At 43.6% G+C, this 12,366-nt stretch overlaps 1 protein-coding gene across 1 annotated transcript in view; it reads left to right on the top strand.

The window, feature by feature from the left end:
• The window catches only part of CRB2 (crumbs cell polarity complex component 2), a gene marked incomplete at its 5' end in the record, with an annotated part of 55,408 nt that overhangs the window by 7,723 nt on the left and 35,319 nt on the right, over nucleotides 1-12,366 (top strand). The window lies entirely within an intron of this gene.

The following is a 12,366-nucleotide window of genomic DNA, read 5'->3' as shown; positions in this document are numbered from 1 at the left end:
GATCCTGTAAAGGCAAAATGATTCCTAAGCAAGTCTAGTGATCTTCTCCATTTTTTCTTTGCAAGAGGTTTGTCGTGCTGGCCTTGAAAGGCAGTCATGTCTTTGGGTTTTGTTTTCTTTTTGCAAAAGTGCATGAAATCATTCATGTTGCTTTCCCCGAGCTGACTCTTGATTAGTTCAGGTGCTTTACCATTAGAAAGGTGATGGAAATTTGGAATTAAAAAACCTGGCCCAGCACCAGCAGCAGGCTGTGAGTGTGGCAGTGCCGCGGTGTGTCACTCACTGAGCTCCCTGCCGGTCCTGCCATTGTCCGGGGCTGGGCAGGGGCGGGGGCCGCTCCCACAGCCCTGCCCAGGCCATTGCAGGCCGGCCTTAAAGCTGCGTGCCGGGTTGCAGGGAGAACTGCAAATAAAAACACGCAATAGCACAGCTAAAGTGCTAAATTACTTGAAAAGCACAAGACTGTACAGGGTTTGAATAGAGGAAATGGGCCAAACTGTGAAGGCAAGGCGGGAATACTGAGGGCAGAACGAAGCTGTGCTGCATTATTAGCAGATCCATGAATGGTGTGGCAGAGAGGGGAAAAGGGGCTGGGTTGACCCGATGTGATCTAAAAATACATCGAATATGCTATACAGTCATAGCTGCTGTAGCATCTTTAAAGGATAAAATATGCAGCTTCCTCTGAAGTGGGAGGATGGCAGGGTCTCACAAAGCAGGCATTCAGAAGCACCTTGTGTGGAATACTGTTCATTCACATGATCCAAATCACAGTGAGTAGTATGCACTGTCTTTGTAGTTGCTCTCAATAATTGAATTATCAGCTAAATACTGAAAGATTAGACACCCTGTCTTTGGGAGAGGGAGAAGCAAGCCTAACCTGATTATTGCATCAAATCAATTTTCTCTTCATTGTGAGTTGAAGCAAATAGTTGCTGGTTCAGAACTCCTTATGCTCCTTCTGTTACAAAGAACTCTGCCAGTGTTTGGTGTTTTAACTCTTGTGTGAGACATGATACCACAGAGAGGAACAGAAAAAAATTAAATTGTGTTAAATTGTCATAAGCCCCTGAGCTGATGAATTGGTTTGATACTGTTTATTCCACTAGAACTTGAAGCTATTAATTGAATAAACGTTTGTTTGAGTCTTTAATTTGTCTATAAATACGTACAGTAATTACTGAGGAGGCAAGAAATCATCTTGAGAGTCACCTTGAGCAGAGGATAAGCTTTCCCAGTGCATTCCTGGGAAGCAGCGCGGTGGTGAAGGTACCCAACCTCTGCCACCGCGTGGCAGCTGCAGCTCAGTGCCGGGCCGGGGCGGGCTGCAGAGCTGCACTGCTCCCGCTCAAGGGAAGGTCATTGTGCCTCAGGGAAAGACAAAAGCACAAAAATTTCTTCTGCAGAATCGCACCTGGAGTTTCAGAAGTTTTCCCTGCACAAACCAAATGTCAGCCTGTGTGTGGGGCTGTATGTGAAGTTGACGGTGTCTGTTTTCTGCTCGAATGTTGCTTCAGGGAGCAGAGTTTAGTGTTTTGCCTGGTGCAAGGCACAGTCTGAGGAGGAGGTGGGGTGGAGGTGGAGAGATATTCTTTGTTGATGTCTGGCTGTGGAAATGTATAAGGACAGACCAACCTGTAAAACTGTCTCAGAGGATTAATCCTTTATCCACTATCACTTCTCTAAATAGTCTGTTTTTATTCATGTGTAATACACAATTGTGCATTTAAAGTGAAAGACAGTAAATAGAAAACAAAAGCAAATGGAAAGGAGAGTGTGGAAGCAAGGACTGAATGTGTAGTTTTTGTACTCATGCATGATTTGTGTATGTTTGCATTCATTATAGATGCACTATAAGTAACAATGGCAGAACTTGAGATAATGGTTAGTGTTGACTGATGATATAATGATTAAAGTTGACTTTTGTTTCCAGGGGACCTTACAGATAGATTATATGGCATTATAGGAGGAGGTTAATGTCTGTGCCTCACAAAAATGGTGAAGGGGTAAATATTGACTTAGAGTAGCAAAACCAGTCATTACAGTCAACAGAATGGTAAAACTGCAGATTAGACAAATGCCATACATTACAAAGCACTGACTGATATGAAAGGCGTGATCTGTATTTAAACACTTGGCATTAAATAAGTTAGGTTTTATAGCTTTAAAGTACTTATGGATTACATTATTCTTGAAGAGTACTTGGGCTAAATAAGAGCACAGCAGGATCTAGGGGAAGTGTTTGCTCACCAGCAATGGAAATGTGCTCCTCTGAGGGGGCAGCAGGGATTGCTGAGCAGGATGAGACAGCTCCTGGCCATGAGAATGGGTGTGCAAAATGTCTGGGAATGACAGGAGGCTTCCATTAAACTGCAGAGAGCCTGGTGCAGAGCACAGTCACGTCTTATCCTGGGGTGGAAGTGCAGTGCATGGTGCTGCTTCCTTCCACCAGAATTCCTGCGTGCCCTCTGCTCCATACATAATTCAGGTGAAATGCATAATTAAAGGACTATAAAGCCACACTTACTTTCATGTATTTAAATTCCTTGATGAGCCATAGATGGTTTTTGCCCTGTCTGTGATTTTGCTTTGCCTGTTTCTGTAGTTTGTTGAAACAGTGGGAACTACAGCCCAGTGAGTCAGCAGCTCCTGAGAACCACTTATAAAATACTAATCAGTGCCAACTGTCAGGATTTGTATTCTGTTAGAAAAAAAGTGTAACTATATAACAAAGTCTAATTAATTTGCAGTATCATATATTCACTTCCTCTGTTAGCAACATCTTTTTAAAGTACAGCCTTTTCAAAGTAAAAAACCCTAACTTTTGAAGGGTACAGATCTCACAGTTGCAGCAAAAAAGCTCTGCCTTGAATGACCTAGACTATCATCCTTCCTAGGAATAGTGTCTGTGTGGGAGCTGAGTGTGTACAACATCTGTTTTCTCATACAGGTCTGCAGTAAAGACTGGCTTACACATGGAATTAAAAGGGAAAGCATCAGTCATACATCTTGAACTTTCTCCCTGTTCCTTTCTGTTGTAGATTCCTTCTCTTCAGATCAGTAGTTTGTGACTGGATCACATGGTGGTATTTCCAGTACTTCCAGTGCTATAATTGCTCTGTGTGGAAAGCATTGCTGAGGTGCCCTGGGCCTTTGCATTTCAAACATTGGATGTGTAACATTTTATATATTTAATCACCATCAAGTAGAGTTTTTGGATCCAAGCTATTTAGAGCAACTGTCTGTGCTATTGCAGCCCACTCAGGGCCCTGAGGGAGACCCATGAACAGAGAGAAGGCTCAGATTTCTTTGAGTAATTCAGTATTGCCAAATTCTTTGGTTTGCTACAGCTGCTGGAGAAGTATCAGGAAGATCTGTTCAGAGAACAGATATTTCAACAGATATCTTCAACAGTGGTGTTGTAGATATGTTTAAAGATTCAGGAGATTCAGGAAAATGCTGCTGCATTCTGCTCTGAGCATCAGAACTGCAAAGAAAACATAACTTATGTTGAGTATGAGGTACAAATCAATATCTGAAACATTCTTCAAAAACAGAATTGAAGGCTAACATCCTTTCAAGCTGGTGGCAGGAAGATCCTCTTTGCTTGAACAAGTTACTGTTTACAGCAATTTTAATACAGTATCTCCTGGCAAAAAGACTAAATTGTAACATCTCCAAACCTTTTATAGATGAAACAGTGTCCTTCAAAATCCACACTGCTCAGTTAAACCTTGCTAGCATGTGGAGGATACATAGTCTTTGATAGACTGTATTAAGCCTTTTCCATTTTATCTTGGTAACATTTAGTTCCTTCTGCTTTTGGGATGTTGCTCTTCTGTACTTTCCTGTTCTTTTTTTCTCCTTCTGGAAACAAACAACCCAAAGCATTATTCTGTCACTTGGCACCTCTCAGGAGCTTGACTACTGACAATTTGCATGAATACTCCTGCAAGCAGTTTAATTCCAGGGCTGCTTCCAACACCAAGCCATGGGTCTGCTGTAGCCCTCACTGGGCCCAGTACCAGACCTGCCCTGCTCCATGGTGTGGATCCCCAGCCCATCCTTGGGGAATGTCAGACCCTCTGTCTCTGAGATCAAGAACCTGTGCTTATCCCAGCCTGTAGTAATTGAGGTATTTTTCTGACAGGTCACTACAAACAGGATTTCACAGCATGAGGATCTCAAGCAGAGGGTCTCTCACTTTAATCTTTTTTCTGTTTCACACTTTGTTATGACACTTCCATCTGTTTGCTGTTCTGTGCTGGTATCATTCCTGCGAAAAAAAGAATGCTATTGCATCTTTTCTTCTCCCTAAAGACAGAAGAGATGACATAAATTTTCCCTCAAAGCTTGCATGATCCAGTGGTTTTGACTCACTAGACAGCTGTTATTCAGGACTTATTCCCTCTCTACATAGATTTGCTGACCAATGACAGTCTTGTGACCATCACAACCTGCTGGCATGTGGAAGGACAGAGCTCCCTAGACGTAGGTTCTCCATTAGCCTGAACCAAAGCCTCCTGTAATTGTTAGCTGTCTTTAATTGGTTCTTTGGGCTTTGAGTCAGATGCTAAGTGTAGAAGACACATAGTAATCAGGGATCTGTCTGGCTTCTTCTGGCACTCTGACTCTGTCCCATGAATAGCCATTATTCTGCAGAAGCACTGCCTGAGGAGAGGACGTGCCGTGGTTCCAATCTGTACTGCCTTGAAAGGAGTGCATTGCTCTTGCATTGCTCTTGAGCAGTGTAATTCAGAGCATTCTCTAAAAAGTGCAATGGCCAGAGCAGACACAATAACAGATCCATCAAATATTGATAAAGTAGGATTATTAATTAGAATAGAGGTGTGGGATTAAAATGTCCCTTGAGTTGCATTCCCCATTTGATGTGAGAGTGTGGTTTTGTGGTCAGAGAGTGGGAAGCTCAGGATAGCTGGAATCCTTTCTCATCTCTTCAGTGTGATTGCATAATGTCCTTAGTGATTCAGGGGATATATAAAACTATTGGCCAGAGTTGCTAGAATTCTGATATGCTCCTATGGTGGCACTGCTTGGAGTGAACTTTACAAGGATATCTCTGTTAGTATATTCTGGTCTGGTTTGTAGCTCATAAAAAAGAAAAACCCCTCTGACCAAGCTGATAATTTGCAGTCCTTTTGTCCTGGATTCTTGTCCTCCCTCAAAGACCTGCATGTCTTTGTGAGAGGGTGAAAACACTGGATCAGTTCCTTGGAGCATATGCCATTGGACCACTTGGCCCTCAGGTGCAGTGGAGAATAACATTTTGCTTTTGACAGTGTGTGTAGTGCTAAACTAAATAGATATCAAAGCAAAAAGAAGGAATTGAATTTCCCAGTTACACAGACCTGGTGTAAAAAGGAGCTTTCAATGTCTCCCACTTGAAAAAGACACCACAGGTTAGCTATGAGATTTCCTTTTAGAACAAAGCCCTGATCTGCATCACTAATAACAGCTGAGCTCATTTAAATAGAAGGAATTTCCCTTTGAATTTCTTTTGAACAGTATCTGCATTCTCTGTGTCACTGGTGTTAGCTTTTCTTTTCCCACAGTTCTGGTCTAGCAGGACAGTAAGGATTTATTTTCCTCTTAAAGTTCTTCCTGGTTCTAACATTCTACCTAGAAGAGGTGGTTTAGACCTGTTGTAATTATACAAGTTCTGTAAATTCATTCTTCCATTCCTGTGCACAAACTATGTGTTCTTGTGTCCCTCAGAATGTGTCTGTGCAGCAGCAGTTTTACAACCCTGAGTGCCCCAAGGCTCTTTTAGCTGATAGAACTCTCCAATCTGAAGCATCTCTCTTTTTCTTTTTCTTTTTTTTTTTTTAAATTTCTCTTCCCTTCTGAGTGTTTCCCTGCTCTCTCCAGAGCCATTACATGCTCTGACTATGCACTTCAGGAGATCAATATGCTTTTGGCATTCACAGGCATTATTATTCTGAGACTGTACCACTGGTATGTATTCATCCTATTAACATCTGCTCAAAATTCCCAACATCCCAGCACAGCTAACAGAGAATGACCGTGTTGTCCTTGGTCAGGCTCTGTGTGATGGATGTTGACACCTGGTTTATTGTTGGACAGATTCCACTTCCCTTTTTTACTTAGTTTTGACCTCATTTCACCCCTGGAAGCTCCGTTTCGGCTGGAGCTGGATGAATGAACTGGGAAATATTGTGTCAACTGCTGCTGTGGCAATTCCTCTGTGTTACTGCCCAGATAAGTTATTTAGTTCCTACATTGTAGGGGCCGGTTCTGACCTAGCAGCGAGATTCCAGCAGCCCTCGAGGATGTGCCTGTAATGGAGGCACCATCTCTGCAAAGCAATAGAGAAAGACAAGAGTCTGCTGGGCAGATTCAACAGATCACTGTCCTTATGGATGATGTAACAGAGGACTGTGAGCTTTGAAGTCATGGAAAGGGGATGAACTGTGGCTTTGATTTCAATGGTAACTCTGTGGATGTTGGTGGTGGGAATACAATGTCAGCTTTCTGTAACAGATCCTGACAATAGGGTTAAGTTAGGAGGGAAAGAAACAAGGAAACTGGAGCTAAGTGTCTATCAGTGTGGAACGTAGTAGCCACCAGTGGGATTCACTGTTTTAAAATCCTGTCTGAAGGATGTGAGCTCTTATGAATGGGAAGAAACTATTTCAAGGTGAAAAAACGATGTGTTGCCATTCCTGGCTTTCCCCCCTGCATTTTGGTTGCTTTGGTTTTCTCATTGGTGCTCTCCCAGAAGTTGGTTGCTATAATAAGAGGTTTGTTCAGATTGTAATGCACACAAGATTACTTAGGGTTAACTCTGACCAACAAAATAAAATTGAAATTAATCATTTGCTCATTTCCCAAGATTTCTGGGAAATGTCTGTCTGTATGATTCCCAAGTTAAAAGAGGAACTGTTATAACAGACCATGTAAGTTGACTTTTTACCTTCCTAAGTGAAAGGAAGCTGTGAAATCTCAGAAATACTGGGTACTGGGCCCTGATTAATCTCCACTGCCTGGCCTGAATCAAAGGAAATGCAGAAGCAAGGGAACCTGTGTTTTAGCAAGCTTTAAGGAGGCAGAAACAGAATTGAAGAAGTCTTTACTTAGTCTTGTATATTACAAGTGGCAGTGGTTTGTTATTTTCTCAGAACACACACAGACACACACACACCCCAAATAGATTTTCTTGCTTCTTGGATTCTATTTTCTCCAGCATGCTTGCCACAGTGACCTCCTGCAAAGGGAGACCAGCAGAAATATGCAAAGTGCCCTGGTTCAGTCATGCACTAAAAAAGGGTTTGGATCAAATGGAGTTTGAATCTTGAGCCAAAAGTTTTCTTTGAAAATCACTGATGGGCCCTCATGACCCTCCAATGCCTCGCTGAAGGTGTGGGTTGGCAGAGCCAAGGAGCCCCAGATCCATTGGGACACTACAGGGCAAAGCTGAGCTTCTGCTGCTCTCTGTGATTCTGGGAAGCTCTGCCATCTGTACTTTGGCTTCCCTTCTGCTCCCAGAGACAGCAGAGGAAATTTTGCTAAAGTCCTGTAATAGATAGGGACCAAAAGCTGAGTTGGAAGCAAAAAGGTTCATCATTTGCCCAGAGAATGTAGCTAGGCTGGCATATGGAGTCACTCCCAAAGCTAATGAGAGTTAAATTGTCAGGTTTGTGACTTCTGTCTCATAAAGCATTAAAGCATAACAAATGGTGCTGACACACTGGCCTTGGCATGGAAAACTTCTTTAAATATACAAGATGCTGCTTCTTGCTGTGGTATATATAAAGTTGGCTCAGATGCAATGAAGTTTCTTGGGGATAAAATGGATAGTGTTCCAACAAGCTGTCAATTATGTTTCTTTACAGAAATGATATATATAATTGGTGAATGGCAAGGCTGGATTGGTATTAAATAGTTGATTTAAAGTATTATAATTCTTTTTATGTTTTTCCCCATAGTTCTTGGGAGGATTCTAGATCCATCCACTTCAATATTTTGTGTACAGCCTCATAAAAAACCTTACATTTTTCTCATCAGAGAGATGCTTTGGTGCTTATTCTTGCTCTTACTGAAATGGTTGTAAATCAGATGAACCAGTTCTTGGAAAGTTTCTAGATCCATCCACTTGAATATTTGTATACAACCTCATCAGAAACCTGTTTTTTTTGGGTTTTTTTGTTTTTGTTTTTTTTTTAAGCCATCGAGCAGGTTTTGTTTCAGACATATTGATGAGCCCCTGTGCACATTCAGCACACAGGTTAGCAGAGCAAGAGTTTCAAGCATTTGTGCTGCAAATCAATATCTCCTCTGACAGAAGCCCAGCAGGAGCTCAGTTTGCCTGCTGTTGCGAGACATGAAGTAGAAAATGTGCATAAACCATGCTTGCTAAGAGGAGTGGAACAGAGCTTCCCTCAGGGCAGAGGGAGGTGCTGAAGCCCTTGTCTCTGGTCTGGTTCTGCAAGTAGAAGCAAACAAAATACTTATTTGAAGACCATGAGAACAAGCTTGAATGCTGTTAACATTTTTGTGAAGATCTGTATTGGTCATTCTTAGAGGTTTGTCAAGCAATCTGACAAATGGCTGGCGATGGAGGCACCAGGATTTAGCATCCCAGCAAGACAGTAGTGTGTGCTGTGGTAATCCCTGCCAGACTCTCTCATGCAAGCAGAGCAGATCCAGCAACTTGTGCACACCCAGTTTAGGTAGGGCCACTGTTCTGGAGCACCTGTGAAGTAGAAACAATTGATTCACATGGGAGCTTCAATCTGCAAAGTAATAATGCTAATACTGGTGTGAAACAGTCCTTTCAGTATTTTTCTAGTATTTCCTAGAAAGGCAGGAGTGTGCCAGCCCAGAATACTGAAGGTGCTGGACAATATCCCCACCTTTGAGTCAGGAAAGTGAATGTGGGACTCTTCCTTTACAGTTGTCCCTTGTCTTCATACTGACAAATCTGTCTTTAGTTACCTGGATTAGATTTGGAGATAACAGAAGTGTTTAGTGTTCATTAAGGTGCAAATACACAAAAATGAGCCCCACATCTTTGGCATCTTGGAGAACATTACTCATTTCACAACATTTGGCACATTCTTGATCTACATCCATTTTACTTCCTGCCACCTACTGTGGTGGTGATGTCCAGTTTTCCCAGAGGCCTCATTACTGAGCAGAGTGTGCATGAAGTCTGTGAGGGAAAGCAGAGATTGCAGCTGGAAGGAAAATGAAGCAGAGCTTGCTGGTTTTATGCAGAATCCAACGGTGTCATTTCCATGGCAGAGATGACTTGTCAGACAGGACTTGGAGGCTACACTCATCTTCAGAGCTCACAGCTCACACGGTGCAGCTGGATGTGTTTGTTTCCCAGGTCCAAAGTTCTGCCACTGCTCTGTCTGGCCTTCCCAGAATACAAACTTCAGCAGGAGGAGGCTCCTTCAGCCTGGCTGTGCTGCAGGGCAGCCTCCCCTCCTCTGGCTCCGATCTCAGCCCCTTTGATTTTCCCCCGAAGCCCAGCCTGGCTCCAGGGCTCTGGCGATGCGGAGCTCTGCAGTAACGCTGCTAATCCAACCTGTGCAGGCTGCTTTGAGGCCGGGAGCACAGACCTGCCCTCCAGCGGCACCACAGCCTCCCTGAGCCCCTCTGGAAAGTGGCTATTTAAAGACGGGTTGGATCGTTTGTGACAAAAACAGCGGCATAAAGGCTTTTCAACAGTCAACACGCCTTCAAAACACCCTCAGATCCTGGCAATGTGTTGGGCACATCTTTCCTGCTATAACATTTTACTGCAGAAAATCTTGCCTGAGACCCTTTTTACACCATTTTGGCTGCCTCCTGTTAGGTGATCAACATTCTCATCTTCCCGAGAGGCCCCTTGGAAGGGATTCACCTCCACCAGACAGCTGTAAGCAGGGAAGAGGATCAAAGGATATGAAGTTGACCTGCAGCAGTCCAGCAGGGTCTCACATAGATCAAAGGGTACATCCATGGTCACAGCCTGACTTCTGTGACTTCTTTGAGAGATAACTTGCTAGGAGTGTGGCCCTGTGTTCACCACAGCCTCATCTGTGTGTGTTTGAATCGTTTATCTCTTGGAGAGGAAGGTATGGCTGCTGTGCACATCCTGAATATCTTTGTTATGGTCCTTACAGTTAGCTCTTTTTTGGGATGAGGCGTCATGGAGATCTCTGAACAAGCAGCCAACGCTGCAAGGCAGAAGAGATGATTCCAGACCTCATGCAAACATGATCATTCTGCTCTTGTCCTCTGGACTGCCGCCCTCCTCTTCCTCAGCACTGCAATTTTATCTGAAATTGATGATTTTGCTCCAGGAAAGCAAGGCTGTGCCAGAACTCTGCTCAGCAGTGCCCAAACAACAACTCTCCTGCTCTGCTTTGTCAGCCCCCTTTTTTCCACTGCCATTGCCCAGGACTGACCAATGTCACAGGCTCAGGACTTTGGCATTTATCAGGCAGCATGATTTGCTTGCCAGCAATTCTGATTAGCAATGATAGGAAACTAAATTTATTGTGTCTATAAAAATACAATTAGGATGTCTCAAGACTGGAAATTTTGTGTGGTTTTGCCAGCTTTTAATAGCAACTTTAAAGTTTTGGCTCACAGCCAAAACTCTGCCTTGGCTGCTGTGCTGTGAGGGTGTTGCAATAGGTCTTGCAGTGTCCAGGGTGCTGCTGGCACAGTCCTGCAACAGTTCAGGATGTGTCCAGTTGCTCTGGTTCCCCAGTGCTGCTGTAACATTCATTTCTTTCCAGCTCTCCTGTTTTCACACGGGGGCCTTTGGTGACTTTGGCAGTGCAGAAGGGACATCTAGTGGGCTAATGGGAGAGTGGGGACAGTGCCTGTTCAGGGCAGCAGGAGAGAGCCAATTCACGGCCAGAGATTGGACTCTGGGGAGCCCTTGAGTGTTACAGCACCAAATTGTATTTAAACATTTCAATGTACAGAATTGGCCTGTCTGGAGGCTTGAAATTCCAAAAGCTGAAGTTTTAAAAAACATTCCTGGCACTTTTCAGCAGTCTCAGAAAACAGGAGAGTGTATGGAAGCAGTCAGGTTTGGCACAGTTTTTGAGTGGAACTGGAAGTTTTTTTCCTCACTGACTCAACTTCCCAGGCCTGCAGCCACACACAAAGTTAGTATGGACTGCTTTGTGTAATGTTGTGCTAATGACCCTTAGAGGACAAAGTTGGGAAAAACATCATGACTGATGTTGTTGGCTTCCATTGTTCAATTCAGTAAAGCAGGTTTGTGCCCAGTGGTTCTGGGATGGTGAGGAGGGAAGCTGAGGCTCTGCCCTCTGTGGCAGTTCCAGCGTGCATGTGACAGGAGAGAGGAATGGCTTTATTTGCACCAGTGATATTTGCCGGCCTGTCACACGTCTCCAGTATCCAATCTGCAGTATTAGGATTATTTTAAGCCCTGTGTGAGGAAGGATTGTGAAACTCATGCGAATGTACATTGTTCTTTGAATGAAAAGCAGACTTTCACTGAGTTACTTCGGTGTATGGTTCTCTGAACTTTTTGTAGAAAGATGTATAGGACTGTTTTGTGACAAGTGTACAGAAAAGTATAGAATAAGTGGACAGGAAGGTTCCCTGAGTACCCCAGACCTACTTTCTCCTTTTTCCTCTAATCCAGCTTGCCCACTGCTGCCCCATTTCCATGGCATGCATTTCCGGCTTGCGAAGGTTCCTGCTTCAGGCTGAGAATAGAAGCCTTGCTGTTATGCTGTCCTTAAATCTCTCATAATGAGTGTTACAGCAAGGAAAGCAGCTGTGTCCTTTGGCTCCAGTTTTAATACTATGTTAAAGAGCAGATTATGGTGACGTTGGACGACAGCGGTGCAGAGGTAGCACAAACCATGACCAGTTTGGGGAAGGCTTTAGCAAGGATGACTAAGGACTTGGAGCTTATGCTTTAGATAACAAATCCACCCAATTGTGCTCCTTTGGAAATGTAGTCAAGCCTAACAAATCAGGGCCTTAACAGAGTTGCATTAGGGTCCTTTAATTGGACTAAGCTGGTTAATACCTGCAGTGGCTTTTGTATGCCCAGGGGTCCAGCACAGGAATGGTTTGCTCTTTATGCTGGAAAAATCTCATAAAATTGCAACCATGAGCATTGATAAAATTAATTTCTAACGTACTCACAGGTAGACAGTGGATTAAGGTATTTTGATTATTATAAGGAAGTTGGATGTAACTGCTTTCCTCTTCCCTCAGTCTGGCTAGTGTGCCACAAACCATGGCTCTGTCCAGGGACTGGGTTGTCACAGGCTACACAGCACAGCAGGAACAGCAGGGCTGCACAAGACCTCAGCCTCTGTGGAATGACCTCCACTTTCT

Source organism: Zosterops lateralis (assembly GCF_965231275.1).
Source record: "Zosterops lateralis genome assembly, chromosome: 20".
Taxonomy (NCBI): domain Eukaryota; kingdom Metazoa; phylum Chordata; class Aves; order Passeriformes; family Zosteropidae; genus Zosterops; species Zosterops lateralis.
This window is presented reverse-complemented; position numbering and strand designations above follow the sequence as displayed.